At 49.2% G+C, this 21,776-nt stretch overlaps 2 long non-coding RNA genes across 5 annotated transcripts; one reads left to right on the top strand and one right to left on the bottom strand.

Annotated features, from left to right (window-relative positions):
• Positions 1 to 1,502: 1,502 nt before the first annotated feature.
• Positions 1,503 to 15,770, bottom strand: LOC147347878 (uncharacterized). Of its 4 annotated transcripts, none has more exons than XR_015152905.1 (4): positions 15,380 to 15,770; positions 13,994 to 14,954; positions 8,112 to 13,692; positions 1,644 to 7,771 (listed from the first exon to the last, which is right to left on the bottom strand). It is a non-coding gene; the product is annotated as an uncharacterized LOC147347878 (long non-coding RNA). The 4 variants fall into 4 exon arrangements; XR_015152904.1 differs by having other exon boundaries at positions 13,994 to 15,296; XR_015152903.1 differs by having other exon boundaries at positions 13,994 to 15,770.
• Positions 15,771 to 16,187: 417 nt separating this feature from the next.
• LOC147347879 (uncharacterized) lies at positions 16,188 to 20,248 on the top strand. The gene is made up of 2 exons (XR_015152906.1): positions 16,188 to 16,574; positions 17,720 to 20,248. It is a non-coding gene; the product is annotated as an uncharacterized LOC147347879 (long non-coding RNA).
• Positions 20,249 to 21,776: the final 1,528 nt, after the last annotated feature.

Raw genomic sequence — 21,776 nt, forward strand, 5'->3', positions numbered from 1 at the left:
TTCTGCAGCCGTCTGTGACCGTGAGTTCCAGCACCCCCACTGGGGTGGAGCTGACTGAAGGAACAGCGAGAAGCTGGGTCCTGGATCCCAACCCTGTCAGTTCAGCTGCTAGGTCAAATCTCACCTGAAGAACTATCTTTAGAGTTTTCAAAGTAATTTTTTATCTATTGTTAAAGATACTGAAGTTGAGTTTTGGTTATTAAAACAGAACAAAGCATCCAAGCTGATAAAATCCCAATATGCCAAAAAAAAAAAAAAAAAGAGTATCTTTAGAAGATTTTCATATGCTATGTTTTGTTTTCATTTTCAATCATCTCTAAGTATTTTCTAATTTCCCTTTGACATTTTTCTTTGATGCATTGATTGAGTGTATTAATTTCCACACGTCTGTGACTTCCCCAGTTTCCCTTCTATTATTAGTTGCTAACTCAGTATGACTGTAGAAGATACTTTGTGTGATGTCTGTCTTTAAAATCTGTTGAGGTTTATTTCACAGCCTAACTGAGGTCTAATCTGGACACCGCCATGCGCACTTGGGGAGCACACGGGTCTGTGGTTGGTAGGGGTCTTGGCATCACCTGAACCTCATGGGTTTACCCTGGTGTCGAGGCCTCCATTTCCTCCTTCATCTTCCATCTGGTTGTCCCACTCATTGTTGGCAGTCAGGGTTGAGGACATTTTTTGTTCCTTACTTTGTACAAAAGGTAGCTTACATGTGTCCGGGTCCCAGGGAGGCAGGCGGGTGTCGGAAGCTGGGCCCTTGAAGCCGAGACCCTCTCCTCCCCCCGGCCTCCAGTGAGGAGACAACAAGACACAGGTCACGCAGGTCCCGTCCTGCCTGGCTGCGTCTCCCGAGTCCCCATCACATCACACTTTCCGGGAGCGTTCGGGCACTTTCATGTCCCTCCAGAGCTTCATGCCGTCTCTCAGAGGCTCTCCGTTTGGCCGAACCCCCGCATCCTCGTGCCAAGCTTCTTCCTCCTCAATCTGTCCACATTTCAAAGAAAATCGAAGCCATCTGTTTCTGCTTCCCTGGATTCGCTGCTCGAAACTCTGCTGGCGACTAAACGCAGAAGGTTTTAAGTCCCTGCCCAGCATCCACGCCCTCCTCCTCGGTGCTTCAGAGCAAAGGGCCGGGGGCAGAACCCACTCTCTTCTGACACCTCATTTTGGCCAAACTTTCCTCATCTGTTCCCACCTCACACGCCTGCTCACACAGTGAAATACAGTGGCTGATGAGCTGGGGGGCTGGCCCGACCCTGGTACCCACTCTGAGCATCACCCCAATGTGTGCTCGGGTGGGAGAGGGGGTATTTCAGAAGACCAGTGCTTCTCTGCTACAGACGTTCTGTGTGTGAACAAATGCTAGAAACCATGCCATGTGTCTCATTGTACTAGCAACAAAACCCAGAAGAAAACAGCAATAACACAATTCTCATTTAAAGCCAAGGAAGCACAATATATAAAAAAGACTTTGTCTCATTTAGTGAGCATCCAAGAAGCTGAGGACCAGACTGTCCGTATATTTTTATCTTGTGAGTTTTTCACATTCAACATTGTCTCATGAGCACTTTATTTTAGCTAATCTTCAAAAACATGATTTTATGGCTCAATAGTACTTAATTACACAATTACTCTTTGAATGGTTTCCAGTGTTTTATCTTTTTACAAATCCCACTCAGGAGGCGTCCTTGAATGTAAGTCCTTCATCATATTTCTGATAGGTTCCATAGAACAGATTCTGAGAACTGGCATTTCTGGGATAAGGAGCACAAATGTTGCCGAATTGCCCTCCACATTGTCTGGAAACGTTCACAATATGAATGTTAATAATTTTTAATAATTTCTCTAGAAATTGGACATTTGGGCTCTTACAAAATTTTCCTACTACAAATAACAAATATTAGTTTTAAAGCATGTTTATGTTAATCACTGATAGAGTCTAAAATGGTGTCTATCTTCTGCTTCTCTCGTATAGTTAAGGAAAAATAGAAGAGAAACAATAATTTGGATTTTTAAAATGACTGGCATTATCTTTAAAAATATAGCTTTCCTAAATATAGGAAATTAACCGCAGTGATTAAGCCAAAAAATTAAACCATCTGAAGACAAAAGTGTGAAAGGTACAGCTGGAAACTAGGTCGGGACAGCTAGCATGTGAGTCAGAAGAGCTCCGAGACCAAGGGAATCCCAGTCATACGGGGGCAGCTTACACGGGAAAAGGACCGTCTATAGATCAATAGAGTGGAATTGAATTTTTAAAATAGTAATAACAGTGGTGATGTCATAACTGCTTTTAAAATGTCAATTTGACAAAAATAGTTTGTAAAATAGTGATGAGAGAAGCCAGCCCTCAAGCTTCCAGGAACGGTCCCTGCACGGTGGCAGGGAGGAGGGGTCAGCACGACCGTGGGGCCTCGGAAGGTCAGTGACCAAGGCCCTCGGAAGGCAGGGCCTCGATCCAAGGGAGTCACGGCCGAGGAAGCAGGAAAAACTGGAAGGGAAGCGGGGCAGTCCAAAAAACCTGCCCTTGGAACCTGCCCTTGAGCTGGGGGGTGGGGGTGGTAACAGCGAGTGGGTCACAGATCACCCCGGAGAGGAGCAAGAGGGCAGCTGGGGAACAAGCTGGGCACGGCCTGGCGAGCGAGGTACTGGCTTGTCCGGCAAACGCATGTGCGCTGCTCAGAGTCTGAAACCAGGAAAGGAAAGTCCAGGAGACCCCAGAAACCACGCCAGAGCCCAGGACCAGCTGTGCCTCCCAGCCTGGCCCCCGAGACGAGCACAGGGGCCTTCCTCCAGAAGGACCGGCAGCCTGAGACAGAGGCCCGGACACCCCGGGCCGGGTGGGCAGAGCGGGGGTTGGGGGGGCTAGGCGGGGCTCCAGCCCTAAGGAGGCCTCGGCCCCTCAGGGTCTGTATCCCGCACGCCCGGCCAGCCCGGGGGTGCCGCTCCATGAACAAGGGCTGCAGGGCCAGCAGCCAGAAGGGCGGGAGGAGAAGCGCGGGTCACCTGGCGATGAGGGAGCTCCCAAAGCACTCGGCCTGTGGGAACCTCACACCATCTCCAAGGGCACCTGCTCTTCTGGGCTACACTGGAAACGGAGAGACAAAGAGGTCTGACCTGCAGAGAAACAAGAGTGAATTATCCTCACAAGTCATCGCATGTGTGTGTGTTTAATGATTTGATCGGAGAATGTTACAACTAATTATGCTTGGTTGTTAAGAAGCTAATTTTATATTTTAAACCTCTGCCAATTTACTAGAAGCCAAGAAGGCAAGTGTGAAGACAGATATATAATCATGCAGCTTGGTGCTACAGCAGTGTGATGTTGCTTTCTACCTAGGATATATTACGGCACACTCACAGGGTTTTCTGCTGCTTGTTCCTTATAAACCATAATTGTAAATTAATCTCCCTTAGTTTATTGGTGTTACTATCAATTAGAATTTATGAAGCCACACTTACCTGGAGAAACTCCCTCCCTGCTCGAAAGGGAGCCTGTTTGGAAGGGGAATTATGTGCTTTGTCCTGCTAGACTGCCGTTTACAATCAAATGGTACAATTTAGTAAGTGACGGTTCCACCGAATTCTTGAGAGTCACACTGGGTTAAAAGGATGACTGACTTTTTCAGATGGCTGAAAAACCAGAAAGGGGCTTCTACATTCTAGGTCACTCTAGCCCGTATGTTCAGTTGCTCAGTCACGGCCGACTCTTTGTGACCCCATGGACTTGTAGCCTGACAGGCTCCACTGTGCATGGGATTTTTCCAGGCAAGAATAGTAGAGTGGTTGCTATTTCCTCCTCCAGGGGATCTTTCTGACTCAGGGATCGAACCTGCGAGTCCTGAGTCTCCTGCATTGGCAGATAGACTCTACCAGTGGCGCCATCGGACTCTAGGTCAGCTCTGTTCCATAGAAAACACAGACGAAAATGCAAAGCATCTGTGCTTTTTCTAGTTGTTGCATTTTAAAAGGAAAAAAATTAAATTAATTTTAATAACGAAAGTGAAAGTGTTAGTCACTCAATCTTGTCCAACTCTTTGTAGCCCCATGGACTGTAGAGTGCTTAACCCAACGTATCCAGAAAACTATCATTATGGCATACAATCAATTTTAAGATTATTGATGTGTTTCACATTCAGAATCTGTTCCATGTTTCATACTCATGGCTGTTCTCCAACTGGGTCATCTTAAGGTGTTTGATAGCTACATGTGGCTGAGTGGCTCTACGTTGGACAAATTCGCTAGAGGTCAATCAACCTGCTCTTAAAAATAGACAAAAAATACAAATCATATCAATTCTAACACTGTTGATTCATTTTTTAAGAAATTTATTCCAGGAAAGCAAGAAAAGTAGATTGAAGGAGGTTGATAAGATTCAACATAATTTAAATCTTTTATTACTACATTAGAATACGGCTGCATTTAGAAGGCAACAAACTGTTAAAGTTCTAACAGCAGAAATAATCTGTTGGAGACAATGCTTGTTGCCACTTGTCTTTCATACAAAAATAGGTGGACTATGTATACAAGGGAGCATCTGATCAGGGTGCTTTGTGAGCAATAGTTTTCAAGCAATTATTAAGGTAGCTACAACTTAGTGGGAGATGATTTCTAAAAGTGTAAACGTGACTGAAGTGTTTCTGATCCTGGCCTTCAGACACAGCATCAGGCAGAGCTGGACACCCTCAGGTCGACATGGGGAAGCTCCACGCTGTAACAAGCACGAATAACACGTGAACGAAACAGTCTGAGGAACGGTGTCTGTGCGTGGGGCCCTGGCCTGCATTTTATGGAGTGAATGTTGAGCTTTGAGGCTGTTACTCCCTGGCCGCCAGCCTTCCCAGGTGTTGCAGTGGTAAAGAATCAGTCTGTCAAGCAGGAGATGTAGATTCAACCCCTGGCTCAGGAAGATCCCCTTGAGAAGGAAATGGCAATCCACTCCAGTATTTTTGCCTGAAAAATCTCATAGACAGAGGAGCCTGTGGGCTACAGTCCATGGGGTCACAAACAGTTGGACAAGACTGAGCAACTGAATACGCGTATATTAGAGTATCTTGTAATTTCTAATAACTGAACATTAGATCCTTTTTAGATTCAAATATATAGGGTTTAGGACATTTTGTTGACTCTGAACCATTGTTTGTTTCCACAGCTATTTTTTCAAGGGCCAATAAGAAAAACTAATAGAACTTAATTGGAAAATAAAATAGAGTTGAGCCCGGAACATCTCAGTTAATGAGCAGTAGAGATTATATTGATTTCATTTTATAAATAACATTAACTTCAATTGCAATTAATGCACAGAGATTGCTTGCTTAAGTTACCTGATAAGACAGGCTCATACGTTCAGAGTACTAATCTAAGAAACGGTATTAGTATCCAGGAAGCCATTGGTCTGCTCACCAGAACTGAAGTCGATGGAAACCCTCCCAGCTCCTTGCAGTAACCACACATGGAAATCTGAAACCTTGGTGCAACCGGTGATAAGAGGAGGAGAAATTCTGGCGAAAGGAAGATATTTCAGGCTGGTTTTCCTGTTGTAGAACAATTAAACCTTTCACAGTAGCACATCTAGCCCAAAACTCTTAGGATTGTGATCAAAGGGGAAGGAAAAGAGAAGCTGCTATTGCTGGCATTTGCAAATCAAGTTCAAGAGGAAAACTACAACCACCCAATGTATGGAAAACAGCTGAATTGACCACAGAATGATCCTCCTCCAAAGACCACATAATATCCAACAGATAACGGGAACTGTTCACTGGATCAATGTATAATTTATTATTATCCTAATTTATTAGAAACTGTTGTCTTGCAGCCTCTAGATCCTTCCGGTTTCTCACGGCTTAATTGCTTATTGTTAAGTGTTGAAAAATTTTAAGGACAAGACAAAAGATCTAATCAGCTGACCATGAATTATAAGCAACCCTGGGTACTTCCAATCTGGGGTCCTCTGGACACAGCATTTGCAAGCTTCTGATTTTACGGGTTTTAAAATGTTTGCTTCTTAGCAGTGGATCATAAATGGAGCCAATATGATTTTTAAGACAATCTAAAGATCAGCTACAGATTAAATAACATCTTGTGGATGGTTTAAAACTATGGTCAGTGAGTGCGCATGAAGCCCAGCACACGGTCAGGAGGAGACAACACTGTACAGACACAAAGCAACTCACGAGTGTGCGGAACACAGCAAACAGGCTGCAGGCAGGCGCCGGTCCCTGTGGCTGGCGTAAGGGACGCAGTACTGACCTCCCAGGGCTCAGAGAGAAGATGACCACATCACACGTGGGCAAACCCAATGTGGTCCACAGCAAATAGGAAGTTCAGTTACGAGCTCTGGTGGAAGGAGTCAGCTCAGCTAGGGAAGACGTGACTTGTGAGCCGAGCTCCCCAGGGAGAGAAGGGGTGGGAATCCCATCTGAGGCAGAGGAAGGACCAAGTGAGGGGGCCAGAAGGAGAGACAGGAAACCGTCCGCTCAGGGATGGGGGTGACTTCATGGTAAGTCAACAAGACTCCTGTGACACAGTCAGGTACCACACATGGTAAGAGAATCTCATAATTGTATCTATGTTTCAAAGATGTGCTGAGGATTCTAAGAAGGGAGGGTTAGAAGATGATGGAAACACAAGTCAAAAAGGCAGAGATCAGAGAAGCAGGAGGTGGCCAGAGAGCGGCTGCGGGGTCCACTGTCAGTGGGCGGGGAGCGTGCTTGTCAAGGGAAGTCCCAAGGTTCTGGTCAGGAAAACTGGGCAGGTTATGGACAGATGGCAGGAGGGTGGCCCTGCGGCAGGTGGTGCCACAGAAGCTGGAGGCACCAGCCACAGCCATGGAGCAGATGAAAGACACAACTGTCGGGCGTCACATTTCTCGGCCCTCAACTAGGAAGGAGCAGCGTGCAGGGAAGGAGCAGACGTCATCCTGGAACTCTTAGGGAATAATTTAAATTTAGTACAGATTTCTGGAAGCAAATTTCCAGGATGTATCAAGAGTCACCCAGGAATTTCACTTACAAGATTTTATCCCAGAAGACAACCAAAAGTATGATCAAGATTTACTTTCTTTTTGAAACATTTTACTAGCTAAAAGCCAGAAACCAGGTAGCTGTTTCAACACAAAATAGTGGTTAAACTGTACACTCAGTAAAACGTTATACCATAGCTAAAAATCACATCTTGTAAGGAGTACTTAACACCAGGGGAAAATCCTCACAACAAAAATGCGTGACGTGATTTTGTCGTTGCTCAGTTGCCAAGTCTGACTCTGTGTGACCCCGTGGACTGTAGCATGCCAGACTTCCCTGTCCTTCACCATGACGCAGTGGACCTGTCATTATGAAATAATATTACATAATATGTCATATTACAGACTAATACTGCCTAGAAAAAAAGTTAGAAGGTAGCGGAATTGTGAGTAACTTTCATTTTCTTCTTTATATTTTATACTAACATACTGTTTGCATCTTCCACTGAAAACACTGGTTTCATGAACAGAAGAGCACAGTGAGGCGTGAGCATGTATGTAGGGACAGAGGGAGGAGGGAAGTGCGACAAACGCGGTTGTCGGGAGGAAACCAGGAGCTGCAGCCCGCGCAGCGGGACGCCGTCGGGGCACAGCCAGGTGGGGTCTGGTCCCCCGATGCCTCTCAAGTGCGAACGGACACAGACTTCATTGCAGAAGCTGTGCGTCCCAGGGCGGCTTTCACAGGAGACAGTGTCCGGCTCTGTCTGCAGGTCTGTGGGATTAACCCTCCTCACAAGGCCGCACGTGCTGTTTTGGAACCAGAAAGGGAGAGGAGGGGGCTGAACTGAGGACCCTATGCCCACCCACCAATTCCCGGCTCAGTCTGGCCCCTCTCCGGGGGGAGGGCGGGAAAGCAACATTGATCGCCAGACTGGTGAGTATTTGCTGTCCAAATATTGGTGAATTCTCATTCACTATTTGCTTAATCAATCGAGGATATCCCACTGCCTAGATATCATAAAATGAAATGGTCTGTGGAAACTTAGCATTAAGATTTGGGTAAAGTTTCCCCCTCCCCACCTGAAAAAAAATCGGATTCCTTTTATTATCCGTGGCGCCAGGCTACATTACCAGGAGCGGAGCCAACCTGCTGAAGGAAGCGATTTGTTTCGCTGACAGCTCTCCAGAGCTCACGGTCCCACGTCCAAGGACGCCTTTGGTGCCGTATCTCCTCTCTGATTGTCACATGCAGCCGTCTCCCTCTGAGGTGTTCTTCTCTCCTTTTAATCCCAGAAGCTGGCTCTGTAATTCTTACTTATTATAAGAATGTATAGGCTAATTAAAAAAGCAAGATGTGATGGTAAACAGTTAGAGAACCATGTGAAAAGCCTAGCCAGGTGCTTAGAAAAACCTCTCCTTTTACAGAAAGCATGTTCTGGAAACATTTGTTGACGGAGCGAATGAAAGCTGTACCAATGACACAGAAAGGGTTTCCGTGTCATGAACTGAGAGGAGGCACAGACCTGAGGCTGGAGGAGCAATGGAAGGCGCTTACAAAGGTGAGGGGTGACAGGGTGAAGAAGCTGCGCTGAGCTGCCAGGCAGAGGGCCACGGTGGGGCCCAGGAACCGTGGACGAAGGAGCCAGTGCTTCAGAGGTGTGGCGTCTGGATTGGGAAGCTGGGACTTCAGGCTTGAGAAGTGGGTGATCGGAACGCCGTTGACTAAAGTTCTCTAGCAAGGGAGTAAGATGTTTAAGGTCACTCTCCGGAGAACGGAGGATGAATTGGGGCCAGAAGAGATGTCAGATGGGGAGAGAGTGCTGCTGCTGTTCAGCCGCTCTGTCGTGTCCAATTCTGTCACCCGCAGACTGCAGCACACCAGGCCTCCCGGTCCTTCACCATCTCCCGGAGCTTGCTCAAACTCATGTCCATTGAGTCAGTGATGCCATCCAACCATCTCATCCTCTGTCATCCCCTTCTCCTCCTGCCCTCCATCCTTCCCAGCATCAGGGTCTTTTCCATTGGGTTGACTCTTTACATCAGGTGGCCCAAGTATTGGAGTTTCAGCTTCAGCCATCAGTCCTTCCAACAAATATTCAGGACTGATGTCATTTAGGATTGACTGGTTTGATCTCCTTGCAGTCCAAGGGACTCTCAATAGTCTTCCCCAACACCACAGTTCAAAAGCATCAGTTCTTTGATGCCAGCCTTCTTTATGGTCCAACTTTCACAACCACACGTTGACTATTGGAAAAACCATAGCTTTGACTATGTGGATGTGTTGACTTTTGTTGGGGAGACGGTGAGAAGCCTGAAATCCCCCGTGAGGTTGGAATGAGGAGAGTGTGGGCTGGGGTGGTGTCCACCTCTGCTCTGACGATGCCGCTCCCTCCCCGAGGCTGAGACCATGACCTTGCTTCCTATTCCACTGGGAAGACAGAAGAGCCAGACACCATGGAGCTGCTCCTTCTGGTCTTCCTTCATGCCCCCACCTGCCCCCCAGGCTGTCCTGGGGTCCCTCTAGCTTCAGTCTTCCCCCCCACCCTCTGCACAGACTCGGCTTGTTCAGGTGGCAAGTTCTGTCCTGGCCCAACACCCACTGGGGCATAGACCAAGGGGGAGCGGGCCCTTGTGTGGTTGTGGGTGCAGCCTCAGAGCCTGGGTGCCTTCGTGCAGCATGCTGTCTTTTCCCGCACGTGGACCGGGGGCAGGTGGACAGACGCCCAGAGCCCTGCACAGATACGCCGCTGTCCTCACCAGTCAGAACCCCCATTTCTAAAAAGCTATTTATTTAGCAAGTTTAAAGAGAGACCTCAAATTTCCTAACTTGCTTTTCTTTAAAAATGACCAGTTACTTCATAAACTTGCTCCGTGTTTGCTGTGCCTGTCTGGGGCTGAGATTTCAGAGACGGTTGGACTGTTTTTCCTCTGTGTGCTGTGACCTCACTGGGGCTGAGGGGCCGAGGGGAGGCAGTGATGCTGACGGGAGACCCTTGCTCACCCCAAGGTCCCGCCACTGACATCCCCGAGCAGTGCACAGCGTCCGCAAACCCTGAAATTATAGTGTGATTGTCAGCTGACTGAAGGCAGCTTTGAATTTGTTTTCAAAACTAAAGGGCAGAAAGTAAACACCATTGAAAATGCAGGGATTCCTTGTGGGAAGACTGCCACGTCCATCCTGGTCCCAACCGGCATCTGTGGAAAACGCAAAGTACACGCCAAACAGAGACGCCTTAGTGTGGGGAAAGTGGAATGCTGATTTAGATAGAGTCACACAGATCACGTAAATAAATAGTGACGCTTTAGTGTGGGGAAAGTGGAATGCTGATTTAGATAGAGTCACACAGATCACGTAAATGAATATGTGATTGTGATTCATTTCAACTGTTTCTTTTCACTTTTTAATGTGGCAGCTAGCATATTTATATTTGCATATGTGGACAGTGCTGGTTTAAGTTAAAAAAGACTAAAGAGACATAACAGAATGCAATGTGTAACCTACATTGAATCCTTGTTTAAAAAACAGCAAGCAACTATAAAACCTTCCTTGAAATAATCAGAGAAATTTGAACGTGGATGGGATACTAGATATGGAATTGTTGATTTTCTTAGTGGTAATGTCATAGCCACAAGGAGATTGTTTTTACTTTTAGCACAAACATCCTAAAATATTTAGGGGTAACATGTCAATATTATTTTCAAATACTTAGGGATATACACACTTATATCGAGAAGGCAATGGCACCCCACTCCAGCACTCTTGCCTGGAAAGTCCCATGGACAGAGGAGCCTGGTGGGCTGCAGTCCATGAGGTCTCAAAGAGTTGGACAGGACTGAGCAACTTCACTTTCACTTTTCACTTTCATGCACTGGAGAAGGAAATGGCAACCCACTCCAGTGTTCTTGCCTGGAGAATCCTAGGGACGGGGGAGCCTGGTGGGCTGCCATCTATGGGGTCGCACAGAGTCGGACACGACTGAAGCGACTTAGCAGCAGCAGCAGTAGCAGTCATAGTATTTACCTTTTATTAGATTATTTATCGACATTACTGTAAATCTATTTACATACAGAAGCAGCAGGAGAGAATGTGGTGGCCCCTCCTCTCTGCCCCGGATCTAACATGACTGACACCCTGTTTCTCAGGTTGTTTTATTCCTCCCTGAAATTTCACTATTAAAATGTAATTGCCTCTGGAAAAGGCAGAACTCTGAAGACACTAAGAAGTCAGTGACGCTCAGGGGTTGGGTTGAGGGGCCAATGGGGGAGGGCAGAGGATTTTTAGGGCAGTGACACCAGCCTGTGTGACCCTATGAGGATGGCTACATGTCCCTGCAATTGTCCAAACCCACAAATGTACACCCCCTGGAGTGTATTAATAAAAATAAAAGGGCTCAGGTATTGCTCTGCATTCTTCCCTATTTTGACTTGGGGAACATCTTAAACACAGAAAAGCAGATCAGAGCACCAGAGAACAGACAATTGCGTCCACTGAGAATGAACAGAAGCTGACGTTTACTGTATTGATGCTGACCTTTAAGAAAAAATAAACCATCACAAACACAGAAAAATACAGACAAACCCTCTGTTTCCCCCTCCTCTGATCAAGTTGGTACATGTTACTCCATGCATGTTAGGTCTTTCCTGCACATGCATGTATTTAAAAACAGCATGTACTCTTCTTCTGTGTGTTCAAATATCACATAAATCAAAGTGCACAGCATACAACATCCTGTAACTAGCTTTCAACACTTAACACTTTAAGTTTATCCTTGCTCATGCATGGAGATTTAGTTCATTCACTTCACTGTGGGTTTTTTCAGAACTACAGTTTACCTCCCCTCCAGGAATCTGCCTGTGATGCAGGAGACCAGGGTTCCATCCCTGGGTTGGGAAGATCCTCTGGAGAAGGGAATGGCAATCCACCCCAGTGTTCTTGCTTAGAGAATCCCATGGACAGAGGAGCCTGGCAGGCTACAGTCCATGGGGTCACAAAGAGTCAGACACGATTGAGCAACTAATACACACACACACCACTAAAACACAGGGGTTTGCACATTTGGACTCACCTTGGGTGCAGGGGAGTGAGGGTCTCCTCAGAGAGTGACTCCCTCTGACCCCCAGACGCTGCGGGATGAAGGAGACGGCCTTTTGCTCCGTGCTTTGAGGAGCACCGTCTCTGGGGGTCTTACCTGTGGTCACTCACACTGCCTGTATTCTCTTCTCCAAATTCACCTCTTTCACCTTTCGTTCCTAAAAATCACTTTTATTTTAAAATAGTTTAAGATTTATGGGAAAACTGAACATAGTCTGCGCAGTTCTCTCTAAGGTCTTGCTTTGGAGAGTTCCTTTGTTGCAGTTGGTGAGCCGACGCAGATATGTTCTCATTAAGCCCGTGCTCCAGTCCAGGGGCCTTCCCTGCCCCGGGCCTCGCCAATGCCGCCCTCCTTCAGGCCCCAGGCCCATGGTCCTCTGGGCTGTGACGCTTCCTCAGACCTCCCGGGCTGGTGGCCCTGACGGTTCTCAGGAGGCAGCTCAGGCACTTTCCTGAATATTGCTCGCGGGCTTGTTGAGTTTTCCCCTCTTGATCAGACGAGTTTTTGGGAGAAGAGCTGGAGACAAGGACTGCTCAGCTTCATACCACGGGCACGTGGTCTCAGCACAAGTTGTTTCTGGCGGTGTTGCCGGGGTCACCTGAGGCAGTTTCTCTGCTTTCATTTCGCTTTTTAAGGCAGTCTTGCTCTGGCCTTTCCTCCACCAGCAAAAGGGGAAAGTTCTCGACAGTCGAGAGTGTGCTGATTCTTTACAACATGCTCAGAACCAGCTTGGTGCGGGGCTCCTCCAGCGACATTCTTTACAGTTACCCAGAGAGCAGGTGATGACTCTGTCCTACAGAGGAGGCGGGTGGGCTGCACCAGACCCTCCTGGAGACCTGCAGGCAGTGCTGCCCACCCCCACCCTGCCCCAAGAGCCAGAGAGAGTTGACCAAGCTGAGCTCTCCTACCCTCCGGGTCTGAGACAGGATTGGCTACTGAACTCAGCTTAGCATACGACCTGGTCCTACCGCAGGCAGCCTCTGTGGGTCTGCAGGAAGGAGGGAGAGGGGAAATGACAGGGGCTCCCGAATGCCTGCAGCATCGCGCTGGGTACTGGGGCATTGCTGGGGTAAATACCGCCTGCTGGTATTTGGAATTTCTGTAATTCTATCTTGAAAGTACTCCTCTATTTGCTGTTTGTTTTTTTTTCCAACTCATCATCTCTTAATGGACTCTCTAAATATCCTAAAATGTCTGCTTCTCCTTGACCTTCATATGAGGGAAATTAGAACTGGAAACAATTATTAAATACCTGGAAACTTTCCACTGGGATTTATGTCCTTAAAGCAACTGATCCCATCTAAATAGCCTCATCACAGTGAAATTTTGCTTCATGATCATGCATTTTAAAAAGTCCAGCCAGAGGCCCTGAAAGTCATTCTGTAACCACATAATGGTTCTCTGTCCATTAAGTCACAAAAACGTGTTACAAAAAACGTCAAGGTGCCGTGTTCACTGAATGCCTCACGCACAAAGGAATCGCCGTATTCACTGAATGCCTCACGCACAAAGGAACCCACGTCTTCAGTATTTTCGCCTTCTTTGTTCTTCTATTGTCTCTGCAAATCACTCCAGATGCTGTTGTTTAGAAAAAGCCTAGGCATCATTTCTACTCACTGGCTACTTCTGGCCACCCTGAAGGGCAGGAGGGCGGGTGAGAGCAGGTTGGGGATGGGGCTCAGGCGGGGCCCCTTCTCAGCAGCGTCCACTACGTCCTTAGTGTGAACAGCCGTACAAGAGCCCGATGTCTGTAGGCCTGGGGCCCCGGGAGCGCCACCTCCCCACCCCCCACCTCCCATGACCCCCGCCCCCATGTCCCCACCCCCCTACCTCCCATGCCCCCCACCTCCCCGTCCCCCCACCTTCCCTCCTCCCCCACCTTCTCGCCCTGCCCCACACCTTCCCCACCACCCCCACCTAACCTCCCCACCCCTACACCATCACGGAGCCTATGGCGTCCTGCATTCTGAGCCTTGTTCCGTGAATTCTGGGCCTTGTTCTGTGAATTCTGGGCCTTGTTTCTTGAAAGCCCCAATTCAGGATGATAGATGCCACACAAATGCCCAGCAGGAAGTCCTACAATCCAGAGAAGGGTTAGGGTTTTTTGTTTGCTTGTTTTGTAAACCCATCATCAAGTAAAAATCTCTATTCCATGTGAGAAAACTCATCAGCCAGAAGAGCGCTCTTGAGAGAAGCCCCCAGGGCTGGGATGGGGGTCAGCAGCTCACCTCGAACCCCTCCCTTCCCTGACCCTGGGGCTTCCCATGAGCTGAGTGTGGCCTTTAGTCTGAACTACTCTGGCGTCTCTTGAATAAAACGCAATAAAAAGTAAAGACAGGAGGAAAAGCTAAAAACGTAAAAAGCAATATCCAAGGTTTCTGATTTTAAACAAAGCAATCGTCCTTTTAGGAAAGTGGCACCTGAGCCCCACAAAGCTCTGCAGGAGCACGGCTTTCCTCTTAAAACCCCAACCAACCCTGCCCTTTCCGCCTTCCTCTCCCAGCACCAGCGAGCTGGTCCAGGGGCTCTCTCACTCCAGCCGGAGCACATCTGATTCTAGAACAGCTTTTCCAGGGTTGGAGACAGGGGGGCGCCACGCTGTTCACAAGTTCTCATCCACTGAGGTCCTTTAATGGACCAGAACCTGGTGGTCTGGAGTCGACGATAAGAAAGTAAAGGAGAGAGGAAAAAAAAAAAAAAGAAAGAAAGCAAAGGAGAGAGAAAGAGGCTGATATTCCTTGGTTTATGCAGAAAGCCAATAAAGCCCCTGCACGGGGCTTGCTCTGTTCACGGAGGCCTCAGGCGCCCTCTCGATGGGGTGAAGGTGCAGAGAGCCTTCTCGAGAGGGTCTTAGAAGCAGGAAGGTGAACTCAGCCTCTGTGCTCCAGGGGATCAGCCTGAAAGAGAGAGAGAGAGAGAGAGAAAGCAAGACACGGGGACCAGAGCTCTGATGCAGCAAAGGTGTTTTAATCAACATGGTGTGGGCATACATACTGTAGTTATTCTCAGCAAAGATAAAGATTAAAATTCCAGACTCACAAAACATAGGCGGTCCATATTAAAGAGAGAGAGAGTTGTAACAATCACTTTTACTGTATGGTTCACAAGAAGGAAGAGGGTACTTATCACCATATAGAAAAACTAACAAAGGAAATGTCTGGATTCCTCAGCCCCGGGGAGAGACTTGCCTCTCTTCTTAATTCCTGAGTATTCAGGGATTAATAAGGCACAGAGAATTCCTGAAAGATCCAAAACAGTACACAGGAAGCCTCCTGTTAAATGCTTCCTGACATTCGTCTTTAAAAGCACACATTCCACGCACCTGCTTTCCCTCTGTGATGAGCCCAGGCGAGCAGTCACTCTTCCTGGCTTAGGTGAGCAGCGCTGTCCTGGGGGACTCATCACGGTGGGTCTCATGGCAGAGGGTTAGAGAGACAGAGAAAGGGATAGTCAGAGGGAGGGAGACAGAGAGACGGAGACCGAGAGACAGAGAGACACAGAGAGACAGAGGAGAGGTTCCCAGGTGCGCAGTCCGATAACTCCCGAGCCACATGGTTACAAGCATCTGCCCACGCACAGCCCCAGACAACCCCCCCACACCCATCTCAACCAGGACAAGTCTCCCAGCAACACTGTCTAGAAGCTGCGTCAAACACAGCCTGAGGGGCGCGAACAAGTGCAGACTCTGACTAGAGCCTGGGCAGCGGTCGACTCCTCCACCTTCAGGTCTGAGCGACGCTGGGAAGTGCCACAGCTGGCAGACATCCAAACCCACATGATCCGTTTAGTTTGTACGTCAGTCCCCAGAGCCACCTTTGTGCCCATCCCCGGGCGGGGGACAGCCCTGCCTTGCACTTCGAGACCCGAGGACCCTGGTCCATCCCCAAGCTTTCCCCACAAGCCCGATCAAGACTCTCACAGAACTGTCCCGTGAAGTGCCATCCTCCAGAAAATCCGTGAAGCGGGCGGATGCAGGGCAGCAGGACACAGCTGGGACGCCCACCACAGAGGGGTCCTGGGGCCAGTGTCCACCCCTCGCCTGGCTGTGCAGTCCCCCGGAGTTGGGAGAAGTCACCCTATTTGGCTGGACTGCACGTTGCTATGGAGACCACAGCCTAACCGCCTGGGCCAGGCCCCAGCGTCCTGCTTCACAGAGTCATGTTTCCTCCAAGGCTGGGGCACGGGCAGCCACGGGCACCGCCTGGCAATTATCAGTAACGCATGGACAAAGAAGAGTCCCCAGGGGACGTAGGGAGGTGTCCAAACGCCAGTCCCATTCCACTCATCTGCCTCCATCGACGCCACTGAACGTCTTTGAATTAAACGTAGATTTTTGTTTTTCATTTCAAAAGTGAACATGAAGAATAGTTTCAATTCAAACAGCCTGCCCTGAAATGGATCATGTCCGGTAACTTGGTTTCACTGAATCCAATTAAGATCTTGTCCAGGGAGACAGAGAGCCTGGAGGGTAAAGAACAATTGACATGAAAATGCGGCTCAAGAAACATGAACACGTGGTGAGTGTGTGAAGGGTGGTGATCCAGGGGCTTCGGAGGGTGTGGGGCCTTCCTGGAGGCTCCGTCCAGGAGCGGCACCAACAGAGCAGCAGCAGAGGGACACCGGTCACCACAGAGCAGAGTCACCCTTAAAGGGCAAGAGTGCACTGCCAGTCACTTGCTGGTTTGCCCACAAGGGTTCCCTGGTAGACACACCGGCCCGCGCTTGGCATGAGAAACGCCTTGGCTTAGATTCGGGAGATTGTCACGATCTGGTAACCCGGCTGAAGGAGGCTCCCGAGGACGCCCACCCCGACCCCTGCCCCCGGCAGCCTGGGCACAGCATCCACCTCAGGGCAGGGGGGTGGCATGCAGCCAGCATCCCTGAATGGCGGGACGTCCCAGGGTCTGACCCGGGAAAAGCAGGAGGTGGAGGGAAGCCCTGGGCCCAGAAAAGCCCGAGGTGTTGGGGGGCAGGTGTCTGGCCAGGAGTCAGGGGCAGAGGAAGGCAGTCCAGCGCAGCGGGCGGCGTGGCTCCGTGTCCGGCCCCGGGACTTGTCACAGGACCCTGGGAAGCTTGGTCTGACCTCGGACCTCAGCCTCTGCAGCTATTCAGGGGGCTGTCCTGACGCCTCCTCCAAATGCGTGGAGAAGGGGTGAGCCAGGTGTGGAGATATCTGAGCACACGCCCTGAGATGGACCACACCGACACCGGCCGTCGGAGGAGAGCAGGGCTTCCGGGCGAGGAGCGGGGTCAAACCTGCCCCGGGGACTTTCTTCCTGCGACCCCTCAGCCCTGTCCGCTGCCCCTCCGCCCCCACTGGCGCCGCCCATCAGGCCCTTTCGCCAGTGGTCTGCACCTCGGAGCTGCGGCTCGCCCGTCACTGTGTCCCAGCACACCCTGCGTATCCTAGGCATGTAGGAAGGGCTTGGTAAATGTTCTTCAAATAAGACATTTAGTGAAGAAAACGTATGAAAGCCACAAAGCTTGGCTGGGTCAGTGTGTGAAGGCTCTGTGATATGAGATGCAGAAACAGCAGTCCTGATAAGGAGCAGATCCCACTGAAATCTCACCTCTGAGCTCAGGAGGGTTACAGAGCCACAGACCCCTGAGGACTTCTGTCTGTTCTGCCTTTTCAAGTAAATCATTTCCCATCTTTTCTCAGCAAGGCTCTGGTGTTAGCAGTGATGCGGGAAGATACCCAAAGCATGGAGAACGCAGCAGAGCTCCAGCTTGGCCAGAACGACCTCCCCTGGGATTCTCTCAGCTTGTTCTGCTAAACAAACATCTCTTCCAATCAGAACCCTGGGTGGGGGACAAAGCCAGGCTTTAAACCCTGCAGGGCAGGCGGGAAGCGGCCGAAGCGTGGGCGGCCCACCTGGATCTCGGACCGCTGCTGTCCTCTGGTGGCAGACCGCGTGCTTTTCGGATCAACGTGAGCAGAAATGAAAGCGCCAGGACCTGCTGGCTGATCCTCCAGGAGCTGCAGAGAACTGAGCTTGTTTTCCCGAGGACGGATACTGAGAAGGGCATCCTGGCTTAACGCCTGCTGACTTGGGTGATGAAAGGATGCAGATGGCTATGCCCACCTGGACCCCAGGACCCCCTAAAAACATGTCCTCGGCCCGTGGCCATGGAGCAGACAGCATGGATGTGAGGAGTGACCTCCGGCCGGAGGGACAGTGTGTCTTGTCCTGGACGGGGCTGGAGGGGATGAGTAGCTGAGCCTCTGGGACCTGGGTTCTCCCCTCTGGAGCCCCCAGAAAGGGCAGTCGAGGCCGTGCTCTCTCGCCATAAGGATAATTCTTGTTTTGTGAGTCCTTTATTTTGCGCCATCAAAACACGCTTTTGTTGTTTATTCTTCAGTTAACACATATGTGTCAAGCACCCACCTCCTGCTTCATGCTGGTCACTTACTGAGGGGCCGAGGCGTGGACAGGCAGGGAGGTCCCAGTCCTTCTGGAGGTCGCGTCTCTACACACGAGCCCTCACTCGCCCAAGTTTCTACCGCCCAGTGGCCGGCCACACGCAGGCCTGCACATCGGGGCTGGTGCGAGAGCCTCGGGGCCGCTCTGCTGGGACCCTCCAGAGAGGCCAGGAGACGGACCTCCTGGCAGACAGAAGCCCAGCGTGTGCTGAGCATGAATGGCTCTCATTCGGAAGGCTTGAGTCCCCCAGATTCTCCACTTTGGGCAAAAAAAGGAAGTGGTCCTCTCCTGCCCGGGTGGGGGGCCCGGGCTGGGATGCGGGGCCTCTGGGTCCTCCAGCAGTGAAGGAGAGAAGCGGCCAGGGAAACGTCACCTCCAGACATGCCCACTGCCTGTGAGAGGAGAGTTTATGTTACCTGTGATGCCGACAACAGTTTGTTAGAGACTTTCCTTTCTTCTTACTTAATAGTAACCCCCCAATATGGTGGGGTAGCAAGTTGGGCAGGTACCACTTCCTGTTTGCTGAGGCCTGGAGAGGCCAAAGTGATACGCCCAGATTCACAGAGGTGACCAGCGGGGAGGGGGGAACCCCTGACCCTGTCCACACCCGTTGGCAAGGACCCCTGACCCTGTCCACACCTGCAGGCGGGGACCCCTGACCCTGTCCACACCTGCAGGCGGGGACGCCTGACCCTGTCCACACCCGCTGTCCACGCCAGCGCCGCCTGGCCTCTCAGAGGCCTGAGCGCGAGCAGAGAGGACTGTCAGGTAGGAAGCTGCGCGCAGACAGGCGTCTTCGCCGTTAACCGCACACTGCTGGGATGCTGAGAGAACAGAGGGCCTGTATCCGGCCCTCGGCTTCAGGGCTTTGTGGGAATCGTGCAGACCAGCAGGAGCTGGAGAGACGAGCAGAGATGGAAAGGGAGCGTGAGGGCCACCAAAAGGCCATGGGCACGGCTGTGACGGGGGCTGCAGGCCCTGTGTGGCACCGGCCAAGGGGTGGGCATCATGGGGGCACGGGGAGGGCCCCCGGGGCTCCTGCACCACCTGCCCAGCACCCAGCCGCCGCTCGGGGGTCTCTTCAAAGGCAGCCTCTCGTGTTTTTTTTCAGAGGAAGTCGCAGGCAAGGGCGGTGACTCACAGGCAGATCTGAGGGCTGAGGGGTGTTTTGTCTGCCCTGTGGAGCCCGTACAATAGGCTGATGTCGCTGTGACGGGCGTGGGTTGGCTCCTGTCTGGAGGAATTTGTTCTCAGCGGCGGGGGTCCACTTTAGATCTTTGTTTATCTGGCCGTTGAATTCTCTGCAAGTTCACAGAATTTTGCATTGCCAAACTTTAAAAAATAATCCAGAGTGCTAAAGAAATCTCCTCCTTTAATTTCTGATAGGGAAAGTTGTTTCTTTTGATTCACAGAAAAAATAACTTGGTTTCCAAATATTTTCTTTACTATTTCAGATACATATGAAAGAGAGGGCTTAAGTGGCTTGAAAGAAATGTGTTGTTATTCATATTGAAAGTATCACATAAAAGGTGAGCACCCTGTGAAAAGTGGCACTATAATTTATATTAATATTAGTTGAATAACTGTTCTGATTTACCAAAAGTATGTATTAACTGTATATAAATTAATGAGACTTTAAAAATAGAGTGCAGTAAAATATACATAGCAACTGGGAAAAGCTAGAAATGATAGTAATATAACATTTCTTGAATGATTATTTAACTTTTCTGATTGTTTTGACTCTGGATAAATAGGAGTTTAATGTATCAGTTCAGTTCAATTCAGTTGCTTAGTCGTGTCCGACTCTTTGCAACCCCATGAATCACAGCACACCAGGCCTCCCTGTCCATCACTAACTCTCGGAGTTCACTCAAACTCACGTCCATCGAGTTGGTGATGCCATCCAGCCATCTCATCCTCTGTTGTCCCCTTCTCCTCCTGCCCCCAATCCCTCCCAGCATCAGAGTCTTTTCCAATGAGTCAGCTCTTCGCATGAGGTGGCCAAAGTACTGGAGTTTCAGCTTTAGCATCATTCCTTCCAATGAACACCCAGGACTGATCTCCTTTAGGATGGACTGGTTGGATCTCCTTGCAGTCCAAGGGACCCTCAAGAGTCTTCTCCAACACCACAGTTCAAAAGCATCAATTCTTCAGCGCTCAGCTTTCTTCACAGTCCAACTCTCACATCCATACATGACTACTGGAAAAACCATAGCCTTGACTAGATGGACCTTTGTTGGCAAAGTAATGTCTCTACTTTTGAATATGCTATCTAGGTTGGTCATAACTTTTCTTCCAAGGAATAAGTGTCTTTTAATTTCATGGCTGCAATCACCATCTGCAGTGATTTTGGAGCCCAAAAAAATAAAGTCTGACACTGTTTCCACTGTTTCCCCATCTATTTCCCATGAAGTTATGGGACCAGATGCCATGATCTTCATTTTCTGAATGTTGAGCTTTAAACCAACTTTTTCACTCTCCACTTTCACTTTCATCAAGAGGCTTTTTAGTTCCCCTTCACTTTCTGCCATAAGGGTGGTGTCATCTGCATATCTGAGGTTATTGATATTTCTCCCTGCAATCTTGATTCCAGCTTGTGCTTCTTCCAGTCCAGCGTTTCTCATGATGTACTCTGCATATAAGTTAAATAAGCAGGGTGACAATATACAGCCTTGACGTACTCCTTTTCCTATTTGGAACCAGTCTGTTGTTCCATGTCCCGTTCTAACTGCTGCTTCCTGAAGTGCATATAGGTTTCTCAGTCACATATAAATTAATAAATACAGTCAAACGGATACAATTCAAATGTATTTCCATATAATAAAATCCACATATATTCGTATGTAGGGATTGCTGATTGCCTACCCATTATGCATTCTCCTTTTTCTTACTAACAAAACCAATTTTGTTAAGGGCATTTCCTTGCAGCTCACAGTGGCCAATGAGATATAAGCCAAAGCCACTGGGTGAAACGTCTAGGCAAGTTCTTTACAAGCGAACAGATTTGGCTCGCTTGCCTCTGGGCCCTTTGCCCTGTCCTTTCTTTGAACCAGGAACATAGATGTGATGGCATGAGTGACAACAACCATTTTGTGAGCATGAGGAAAAGGTTTACACCCTGTGGATGATGGAACAGGGATTTAGAAAGGGCTCAAGTCCCTAGTGACCTACCTCCTTTTCAGCTGAGATAAACATGAACGTCTTTCTCATATGAACCACTTATCGTGGAATTTTCAGTTAAATACAGCCAAACAGAAGTTCAAATTGATGGTGTAAGATAAGGAATAAACTGAG

Source organism: Bos grunniens, chromosome 23 (genome assembly GCF_055505025.1).
Source record: "Bos grunniens cultivar Pamir isolate PY7600 chromosome 23, Bosgru_T2T1.0, whole genome shotgun sequence".
NCBI lineage: Eukaryota > Metazoa > Chordata > Mammalia > Artiodactyla > Bovidae > Bos > Bos grunniens.